Source organism: Phyllostomus hastatus, unplaced genomic scaffold (assembly GCF_019186645.2).
Source record: "Phyllostomus hastatus isolate PE091 unplaced genomic scaffold, TTU_PhHast_1.1 phas_contig_29, whole genome shotgun sequence".
In the NCBI taxonomy this organism is placed as follows: domain Eukaryota; kingdom Metazoa; phylum Chordata; class Mammalia; order Chiroptera; family Phyllostomidae; genus Phyllostomus; species Phyllostomus hastatus.
Window position 1 is genome coordinate 33366155 of NW_025333835.1, and position 11726 is coordinate 33377880.

Consider the following 11726-nt stretch of genomic DNA (forward strand, 5'->3'; position numbering starts at 1 on the left):
GTCATGAGGTTCTGACACACACCAATTCTTGAACAATAGAACGGGACATTTGGTAGGATGTACAATTGAATATGGGTGATGAAAGTAGTTAAATAGATTTTTATGTATTCCATGAACTTACATAAGATTTGTGGATAAAATTAAGAGTAGCAATAATCTGGATGTTAAATAATGCAGTATCTTTATTTTCACTGATTTGAAATGAAATTTGGCATTTCAGTCATTATGTATGTAATAAACCAATGACATTAATTTTAACTGTGCCCAGGTATTTGTCAGCAATATAAATTTCATATATGTTTAGACCACATTGTAGTTGTTACAGCTTTATATGTTCTTTAACACTTTATATGTTCTTCTAACACTTCTCCAACTTTAGAATTACAATATTAGTACATGGGTCATTAGATCTTGTTTTTTTTTGTTGTAATAAAGAAGCATATTTATTGCTGTATCATAATTAGTTTAATATTTGATAACTGCATTGTAATATAATTAGTTCTCTTATATTTTTCAGTATTTTATTTTATCTATTGGAAAAACAATTTTCCACAGCTTTCTACTGGCCATGAAATGTTGAGAAACCTGTTTACCACACTACAGCTATGGATTTTAGCCTTGTTAGCAGAGGATAACCTTGGCAATAAGAGAGGCCTGTTTGTACGTTAGATAGTACACCAAAAGCTGATCATGCTTACTGTTTATTTTACTATCTTCACAATTCCTCCTCAGTATACAGAATACCTGGCTGGCAAAACATACAATTGCATGTCAGAACATGAGGCATGACCCCGAACTGAAGTCCAAGAAGAGAAGTTAGGTAGAGAAAAGGACCACAGAACGGGATAGAATGTCCACAGAGCATGTTTTCTTACTGAAGGAAGAGGAACGCCTCTGTGGGCAGTTCAACTCTCGAGACCCAAAGCTCGGATTCCATGGCAGGAGATGAAAGGAAATGTTGCCAAGTGTAAAATTAAAACTATAATTGCCAGAAGGCCCCCTGATAGCACTAAGTTTGAATGAATCCTTGAGACTTAAAAAGAAATTCCCTTTATACATTTTTCTCTTTGTTGTTTGGGCACACACTGTATATCCCAGACAGAAACTGCTATTCTGTTGTTACCTTTCTGGTGGAAAGAATCTTGGGACTCTTAATCTTTGACATAGTGTCTACCTATTAAATCACATAATTGAGTCAATAAGAAATGCTCAATATCGTGGCAATAAAACTGTTGCCGTAACTGTTCTTAGCTCCAGTAATGGTCCAAACAGTAATGATGGTGGATGTAGGTAGAGAAATTCATCATTTTAACTCTAGAGCTTCTGAATTTGTGTAATATTCAGGAAAGGGTATTTCACAGGAAGTTGGGGAGGCATACTAATAAAAAAATGGTCAGAAATACTTATGACAGGGAAGGAGCTTTAAAATGTATTTAAATTTAATGAGTTTCTGTGTCACAAATCAAAAAAAATATGTTGTGGGTGAGAAATGAGAATATCACCACTTCTTTTCCTTTAAAGCTCTTAATCTCCCCTTGGCCATTGGCAGCATGTGACTATAAAAAATGTACTTCCCTTTGTTCAAGAAATTAGAAAATTGTATTTGGGGACTTTAGTACACACAATAATGCTGATAGTACCCTGTAGTTAGTTGCTTTAAGCTTATTTTGAGTCAACTGGATGTTGGCTGAGTAAGTGGCTGAATCAGCACGATCACTCGAACTGCCTGCTATTTTTAGAGTCAGCTTTCATTTAACCCTATGAGAGGGAAATCTAAAGCTTATTCATTGAAAGGAAAGGTTTTTTCATGATGAAGAGATATTTTCTTTCTCTTTGCCTATTATGAAATAAAAATATAGGGGGAGATTTCAATATTCATGAATTTATCTTTTTCATTTTGGCTTTTCATTGAATGAAATTTATTTCTTATTGTACTAACCAGACTTCTATTTAAAAACTCCTGTCATCCGTTAGTAAGAATAGTGATAATGTCTCTGATGAATTCTAGTAAAATGATGAGCACATAGCACAGCAGAATGAACTGAAACAGCAATATTAGCGAAGGGGTGGATGGACTCCAGTCCCGGAGCCCTCTTTGGCTTCACTACTTGTCCCTCTAGCAGTGGGAGTGGTGGTGCCTGTTTCTTTCCCAGAAAGTGTATCTCAGAATCAACTTACCAAGCTATGCTAGTCCTACATTTTACCATGTTTTATTGGAACGTTACGTAGCTTAGTGGGACTACACAGATGATGAGACAAATCATCAAACTTGGAAGGAGAAAAATAAGACTAAATAGTAACTGGAGTTTTCAAAGGGAGACCTTTCATTCAGGGTTGTATTTGCAGCTGGTCATGGAGAGTTGGCCTTTTTAAAAAAAATATTTTATTTATTTATTTTTAGAGAGGGAAGGGAGGGGGAAAGGGAGAGAGAGAGAGAGAAACCATCAATGTGCAGTTGCTAGGGGTCATGGCCTGCAACCCAGGCATGTACCCTGGCTGGGAATCGAACCTGCGACACTTTGGTTTGCAGCCCACACTCAATCCACTGAGCTACGCCAGCCAGGGCAAGAGTTGGCCTTTTGCAAAAAAGAATTTGACAGTCATGTTTTGATGGAACTCTCAGGAAGGGCTAATGGATGTTTGTGTATAAAATGAAATAAAGAGTTGACTTTTTAGGACAAATCCTGATATAACAAAGCTTTCAAAAGTGTGTGAATGTGTGTTTAAGAGCAAAAAATGAAATAATTATGTGGCAAATTTAAAGATGATAAACCATTAAAAAATAAAGCAGTGAAACTTAGGAGTTGTTTTTCTTTTTTAATTGGCAATCGGCATGACAATTTGTTATTAAATTAATTGTTTTCCTTTTTCTCTGCTTCCCCCCAACTAAAGAAATATATATATTTCTTTATACATATATACACACATGGTTCATATACACATATATTTATACATATATGTGTATGTGTATATACATTTTATAACATTTAAAAATAGCTTTAATACCTATTAAAATCCTGAGTACTAGCCACTTGGGGACTAAATTAGTGAACAGACTTATTGAAGATTGCTGTCTTGTAGCGTTTATATTCTAACACAAGATACATAAAATAAATAAATAAATAATGAACATAACATATAAGTGATTTGTTTAGTTACATGGAGTTTTAGGAGTTGAAGAGGGGTGGAAAAGAACAAAAGATGCACAGAGCAGTGTGCAGATAGCAGTGCAGGAAAAGTGGGTGCTGGTGTTTCTTATGGCAACTGATAGAACCTGGGATAAAAGACATGCACAAGTCCCAGTGATTTACACTCTGATAGTAGTGGTGAGGCTCTGTGTTGAGTAGCAGACCAGTATGTTTTCTAGAACTCTTTCTTCTTATTTGACAATGGAGGCAGAAAATCTGGTGAAGGTATAATCTCAGAGAACAACCCTCTCTTGATCTCATGCTGGTGATGGCAGAGTAAGAGGCACAGAGTTGGTGTTTTACACTTAGAGCAGTACTCAGACTCATTTTTGAGTGCTTTAGGGAGCCAACTGACCTTAAATTGAGTGTTTGTGCTGTATCTTAACCACTGTTGATGGACTGGGGGACTCTGTTGACAGAGTATGTTATGCTAAGAGTAAGCATCCCCTTTCACCTGAGCTTCACTTATTCTTTCTATGAAAGGAGTGAAAAGTACCTAACACTGCTGAGTCATGCAAGCCATTGATAAAGCCTCATAATATCCAGAATATGTGTAATTATTTACAGGGATGTGTGGGAGTAGATGGAATAACCCAATTATACCATAATCTTGATAACCCAGGCTTGACCAAATCATTCTATTAAAGAACCAGCAAAATATGGCTTTTTCTTTCACAGAAAGCATTTTTAGCCCCTAAAGCCACAGAGTTATTGTATTAGTTTCTGAGAGTGCTAAAAGTCCTAGAGGACAGATGTCTGCATCCAGCATGCCCATGCCCTCCCCAGGGGCTGCAGGAAGGAAAAAAGGGATTGTAGCCACCTCACTCCAGTCTCTGCCTCCTTCTTCATATTGACTTTTCTCCCATGCATGCCAGTGCGAAGCCTCCCTTCGCCTCTCTCTCATAAACACATGTCACCTGGGGCTCTTTCTGTCAAGATCCTCAACCTAACCACATCTTTTAAAATGTACAATAACATTCACAGTTGCTAGCCATTTGACATGAATATCTTTTAGGAGCCATTTCTACCCACTGGAAGTTTGATAAATGAACACAAAGACCACTTCCTAAATGAAATTTAGAATATGTTGTAGAAAGGATGGTGACTAGTTGACAAAAGAGGAAGAAATTATCTTGCAAACTGTAACATCAAAACCTACTGAGCCACTAATTACTTCCGATACATTTTCCCTCTTCCAGTCTTTTCCTGGCCGAGCACAAAGCGGGAGATACGGAGGACCTGTTCAGCAGAGCAGCTACCACTGTTCTCTTCACAATTCGTATTGAGACTTGCAGTCTGCTGTATTTTCTTTCTGTCTTCTGGAATTTTACAATATATAATATATAAGAGACTATTGACATGATGTCAAATCATAAAACTACTACTACTACTACTACTACTAAGTGTTTTAGGGAGTTATTATTACAGGGTAAACTAATATTTTTTCACCATTTTAAGTCTGATGTAAATATTCATAAGTGTAATACAATTAAGCTTGGTAGAGTTATATTTCATTATAATACTTTTTAAAAATATAGGAATATATTTTGAGACATACTATATTCATGAGAATATGTCTGTGATAGAGTCTTTCCTATTAGTCAGCTGGGCAACTGCTTGGCCAGCTGCCTGTTCAGCAGCCCTGCACCAAGGAATAGACATGAGTCACACACAGCCGCTATGCTGTTCACTAAACTTTTATTGAATGCAGGTTTACTCAAAGTGGAACATCAGCATACATGCATATCCTACTCACACTCGAAAAATCTAAGAGAAATGTAATGCACACACACAGAGCAATCAGTGGGGAATAACAAACCTAAGTCCCAGAGTCTCAGTCTGCATGATTGGGAGACAGCACAGTGGACAAGGGAGTCATCAGCATCTTGCAAGGAAGGATCTCCACAGCCACGTGGGCAGTGGGCAGCAGGGCAGACAAAGTCCTCAGTCCAGCAGGGCAGAGCTTTCAGTGGCCAAAGCCAAGGCAGATCAGCGTGACGTGGAGAGGCACCCCGGTATGTGGAGCTCAGCTGTCTCAGCAGTGATCTGGAGCCTGCCTCAGTTATACCTTTACAGTGGTGGACTCCACCCTTCTGGGTCTCTTGACAAGTGACTTGGCACCTCTGATGGCAAGTGGGAAATTTCCCCAGGAGCCTATCTATGGCCAGTCCTGCTCCGCAGACACATCTATTCTGATCACATGTGCACATATCTTGTGTGTGTCTCTTTGCCAGATGTGTCTAGTGTGACTTTGGTAGTTTCCATCTTGGACCAAAGTGTCACGGGTGACCTGGCAGCCATTGTGGTTGACATGAGTGACTCCACTTTGTTTTATAGACTTTGTGCTGTTTTGATCAGACCAATGCTATTTCATTGGTTCTTCTTTCCACACACTATTCTTAGAAGCTCTGAGCTTTGTCTGTTAACTCATTAAATAGACTCAAGAACTTCATAAGGAAGGATGTTATTATTCCATTTTGAAGATTAAGATCTTAAGTGTAAAGACGTTAGATGGCGGGGGTGTGATTGTACAATCAGGTCAATTTGTCCTAATTCCTGCAGTATTCATACTTGAGCACTTTGGGTCCTGAGTCTGCCCTCTTAACCATTTCTCTGGACTAAAAGTAATGGTACTAAGGCCAGTAAAATGAGATCTCTTTATTTAACAGAAATATTTTAAGTTGCTTAATTGAAAAGGGATGGATAATGCAACAGCACTTTATTAATTACTTATTCAAAGTCCTTTTGCTTCCTTAATCTCAAACAGGGAATTCATCTTTTAGGCTTTCTTCTTTCTTAAATATTACTGCTGATTTACATAAAAGTTAGATTATAAAGTTAAATATAATAATTTTATACTTAATCGTTACTATACTTTTACTTTAGTTCTTCCCAGGACCCACCAACATCATATGAGTGCTTAAGGATTTAGAATGTCTGTATGAACTTGAAAAACTGACTTGAGTTTTAATATTGCAGAATATATGATGTATAATACACAATGTTTATTCACATGCGAAATTTTGTTTGTAAAATAATGTTGCAATAGATGCAATTCTATGAGGAAGGGAAGAAAATTAATCTTTATTAGGTCCTATTATAGGCCAAGCATTTTTATTGCAAGGCATTTTATTATTTATCTATCTGATCTTCACCACAGCATTTCCCCAAGTTGCAGAGAAAGAAGGATTCTGGGGTTTTTTGGTACATCTGTGAAATACTATAATTTCATGTACATTTAAAAGGAATAGATTAAGTAGACACAGACGGAGCTCATGTGCTTGCTGTATTCAGAACAGTCTTGCAAACCAAAGCGTGTGTGCTTCTGTCAGAAGAACCAAGCCGAAGTAATCCTTTTGTGATTCTATGGAAAATAATGGTGAGGATTTTCCAATTTTGAAAGCAGTTTATTACACACTGCTTTTGTGTCTTTAGTTTTTCTCCTTGGATAAATACAATTGGGATTTTGTTGTTTTAAAACATGCTTTTCTTGTCGTATAACATCCAGGACTTGGCCTGATGTCTTTGTTCAGCAAGTTTCAAACGTGCAAAGATATGAGAGTGATCAGGTCCCACAATGGCTAATTTTAACAATGCACAGTAGAAGGGTTAAATATAGGCCTCAGCATGCCATTATATATAATCAGTAACAGTGGGTACAGTAAAAGCACAGAAATAGCTGGAGGATAGGTTTATTATAAGCATTGTGGTTTTAACAAAGTAGAGAAAGAATGTAATGTTTTGACTGATCAGGTCTCTTTTTAAAATGCCTATGGAGAAAAAAGCTAAATTAGTTTGAATCTTGTCTACATCTTTAGTTTTGCGTGCACGCAGCTTTAGGGTTTTCAGTAACAAAAAACAAAAGAAGACGCAACTTCCTTTAAATGTTAAGAATAATTTATTAATGTTTAAGCATTGTTTTGAAGCAGTCATGTTTAAGTAATTTTCATAACCAAGTAACAATCATTCTCAGATTGTGTTCATCTAAGTTACTTTGTTTTTTCTTTTTATTTGCCTTATAAGGATTGGGCTCTATTTAAATATTTCTTGCAAAAATAATTGACATTTCTGAAATGTTAAAACATTGCTAGTAAGTTTTAATCAAAATTTTTTCTCTGCAAAAAAGAAATCCCCAAACTTGTATAACCTCCAAAGTTAAGGCAATATGACTAGAGAAAAAGTCCTTTTTATTTCTCTTATCCACTACCACCACTTTGGAGTTCCGATGTTCCCAATACATTCCCTCTCCTTTGTTTATCCTTTCAAAACTCAATGAAGGCAAGAAACAAATCTGTTTGATTTCCAGTTTACCTCTTGGTTCTACCAAGTAGTGTCTTCCATTTGGATAAACTTTTGTGCTAAAACTATACCCCTAGGATTTCAAACTCTCTGTCGTGATACTCTTGCTTCAGTATGTCTTAGCCATACGCCATGGGAAGATTATTTAAACACCCTCTGCCTCATTGTCATGATCTATATAATAGAGAAACTTAAAAACTGTTAGCCACATGGAGTTTTTCTGAGGATTATGTTCTTGCCTTGAAAACATTCCATTTAAGATGTGTAATGTGTTTGTTCTTTTAAGCAATCCTATGTTTCCAGGAAAGTTGGTAACTTGTAAGTGATTTGTTAGGTCAATGAACTGTGTCCTACTTAAGGTTAGCTCTTCACAAATGTATAAATTAGGGCAATTTTAATTAGAGTCCTATTGCATGCTTTTTCCGGTAGCCATAATGGTTCTATGCATTCATTGTATTATTAAAATAATAGCTGATATTTTCTGGCACTTACTATGTAATGAACACTATTCTAAGAACTTATTTGACCCTAATTGCCATATGAATAAATGCCATTATTATCCCTACTTTACAGATGAACAAAATGCTAATATGCTCCTTGCCTGAAGTCACATAGCTATCAAGTGAAAGTAAGAGAATTGTGTTTAAGCCAATCAGGCTTCAAAATGGTGTCTTCACATGTATGGGCGGGGGGCGGGGGGACCTGTGGCAGTCTGTAAATTATTCACTACAGTAAATATTTCTTCTCTTTTAATAATAATGCTACTGAGCCAAACCTGGGTTTGCTTCTTTGTGAGTCAAGAACTATGTAATACACCCCACAAAAAATTTTATTTACAGCAAATGAAGATCTCACAGGAAGTAAATTCCAAAGCTGTGGCTCCCAAACTGGGGAGCTTCTCTGTTTTATTATTCAAGCAAGCTAATACATATTCATGGTGAAAATCTTGTCATACCTTGTAGGGACAACGTCACATTCACGCATGCACAGAAGCAGGTCATGCTTCTAACGCATCCCACGTTCAGAAGATGGAATCTGAAGTCCCAGAGGTGGGGGTTTCTTATTATAGTGAGCTCTCAGTCTCTCTGAGGTCAAGTTGGCCTCCTTAACCTGTTTGAGCCCGTTCTCTTTCGGATTTTTCCAGTGGTTTCTGCAGGAGGCTACCTGAAGGCTCAAGGTTCCCTGGAAAATATGTCAGCTACTAATTAATGAAAATTTTAGTAACTTTTTCAATTTAGTTTGGGGTGACTTACTTAACTGGTGAGTGATAATAAGACCCTTATTTATTTATTTTTTTTATTTGAGCTAATGATTACCTTATTTTTTTTAAAATTTGGGCTAATGATTACCTAAAATAAAATGACATTCCCTCTTCTACTTTGCACATTGTATGGCCATGTGACTTGTTCTGGTTAGTTAGACAGAGAAGTACATTTAGCATGTAATACTCCTAAAATTTCTCTATAGAAAAGTGGTAAAATCTCACCTTCCCCTGACTCTCTATATGGAATATGAATGCAGTGCCTGGATACTTAGTACCCATCTGGGTCCAGGAAGTAAGAGTTACTTATTAGGGACATCAGAGTAAACAAGATAGAAGATAATTCAATGGAAACATTTGTCATCCTATAATGGACTATGTGAAGATTCTTCTTTGTGAAAAGAATTAAAATATTACAAATTAATTTACTATTAACTTTATCCATTGCATACAAGCTAATAAAAATCCCAATGAATAGAATACCTTACATTTGTCTCAATTAAATTCAATGGGATAAATCACATAAGAATTGCAGGCACACATCACTTACCCCATAAGTCTTTAATATCAGAACCTTTCATGTAAAGTTCCAGATTTTAGGTTGTCCTTGGTAAATTATATCTGGTTAACGCTGAGATAGACATGTGTTCTGTCGTTTATCCCTGTGCCCAGCTCCCCATGTCTGTCCTTCACCCAGTGTCTTTAACCTTGTGCCACTGTGCCCACTGAACACAGCTGAATAGGGACTCGCTCCTCGGCGTAACTTGTTTTAACACATTACTTTGGGTTAGTGCTTTAAAAAGCACTACCTAAATATAATCTCCTAGATTCATTATGTTGGAATGAGGTGGATTTGTTTGCTTAAGGTGTTTTAAAACAGGTAAAATATTACTTAAGGGAAGAAAGTCATAAGCAAAAATTACAAAGATATACCTTGTCTCCATTTTGAGAAAAAAATAAGTATTTCTAGATGCTATGCCTACATTTTGGACTAATAACAAAATACTAGGAGTTTTTTCTAATGTATTCTTCACACATAAAACACATTAAAAATATCTGTAGTCTATAAAATATCTTACTAACTCATTATCATACTGTAGAAAGGAATTTTTTATTAAGAGAATAGACTCTAAACAGCTTTCATTATACTTATAAGTAGTGTGAAACCCTAGTTCTAGAAATGGCAAAGGGTTAGCAGTGACTCCTAAAGTAAAATTAAATATGATTGCCTGATGAGCACACATGATTCTACCTATTCTTGTGTATCCCCAGGTATTCTTTAAGAGTTATGTTAATTACCTCCTTAACCTCTCATTTAGCAATAGGAGCTCCTCTCATTTAATAATCACTCTTTGACAAGAGAAACTCCAAATATGTGTAAACTGTTTCCAAAACATTGTTTTAATTAATAGAAAAATATATTTGTATCAACTTTTTAAAAAGTGTGCAAAGTGCTTTTACAACTATTATTGTCCTTAGTTACCATAAAAAGAATGGGTGATTAGAAAAGTATTTTATTTTTATGATAGGCCTTAAACATATTTCATTTGCAGCTGGCTTCGATTTACTCATCTACATGCTAGACGAAATTTTTCTTTAAATGCCATTATCACATGGCTCCCTACTTAGAGTACTTTAATATAATTGCATCTCAAGAGTGAAGGGCTTTTAGTGGTTTCTGTTTTCAAGTTAACTCTGGGGAAATTCATCTTATTTAAATGTGTAATAAAGCCAGAAAATGCCATCTCCCTTTGTAGACTGGCAGACTTTTCTGATCCACCAAATGAGGCACTTTTCATAAAAACTACAACAATTTTTAAGATAGTTTATCTTGATCATAGAGGGTAAGAAAGAAGAAGCAAAAGCCTTCTATCAGCTTCTTAGTTATAGCTCTAAATTTAAGAATATGCATGTTGTTACAAATAAGAACAAGAGGAAGACTATATCATTAACAAATGTTGTTGATTTCCCATTAAATAAAAACTCAACATCGAGATTTTAATAACAAAGTCGAGACATCTTATTCCCAATTGAGCTATGACACTTCTGTATAGAACAAGTATTACGTTTGAAAAAACACAAAAAAAAATCTTAAATCCCACAGTTTTGAGAAGTAACACAAAGCTATTATTATCACTTGCAGTGAGCAAAAAGCATTGCATTGTGATGATAAATACCAGTCATCTGGAAGAAAAAAAACACTCATGAAAATAAGTTAAAAGAGATGACAAAAATGGAAAGAATAGTTGAGACTTTTATATTTTAAATGATTTAACTTCATTTAATTTTAATTTTTAAATTTATTTTTAACTGCCAAATTTGGATGATACGTGTTTAAACAGCTGGAAAGTAAATGGGATGGTAATTATTATGATTAGAATAAAAATTAGGTATGTGTGTAAATTTTTCTTAAATTGTAGATTTTTTTCTAAAATATTACTAATTTAATTTTTAATTTCAAAAAGAATATAATTTTTGATAGTAGTCTACAAAACAGGGTTTTGAAGGTTATAGGTTGTGGACATACTTTTTATTTTTGTTTTTTTGAGATATAAAATATGTTACATCGCTATGTATGTTATATCCTCAGGACTTATTTACCTTACAACTGGAAAACTGGAAGTTTGAGTTGTTTCTCTAACTCATTCCACACAGTGAAGTGCCCTTTCTGGAAAGCTGTACTGTCAGAATTTCTTTATTTTTTTATGGCCAAATATTACATTTTATAAAAATATAGCACATCTTTGTCTATCAAAAGAGACTTAGACTGTTGCTATATCTTGACTACGGTAATTATTCTGTAATAAACATGGGGTTATAGATATCTTTCTAAGATAGTATGAAATTTCATTTTCTGTTTTTTGGGTACATGGATATACTTTTAAGTAAACACAAAAATTAGATGTAAATATAAACAGGTCTAAATATGTGAATTATAAAGTTAAATTAGTAAAAAGGAAGAAAACTAAAAAATTTGA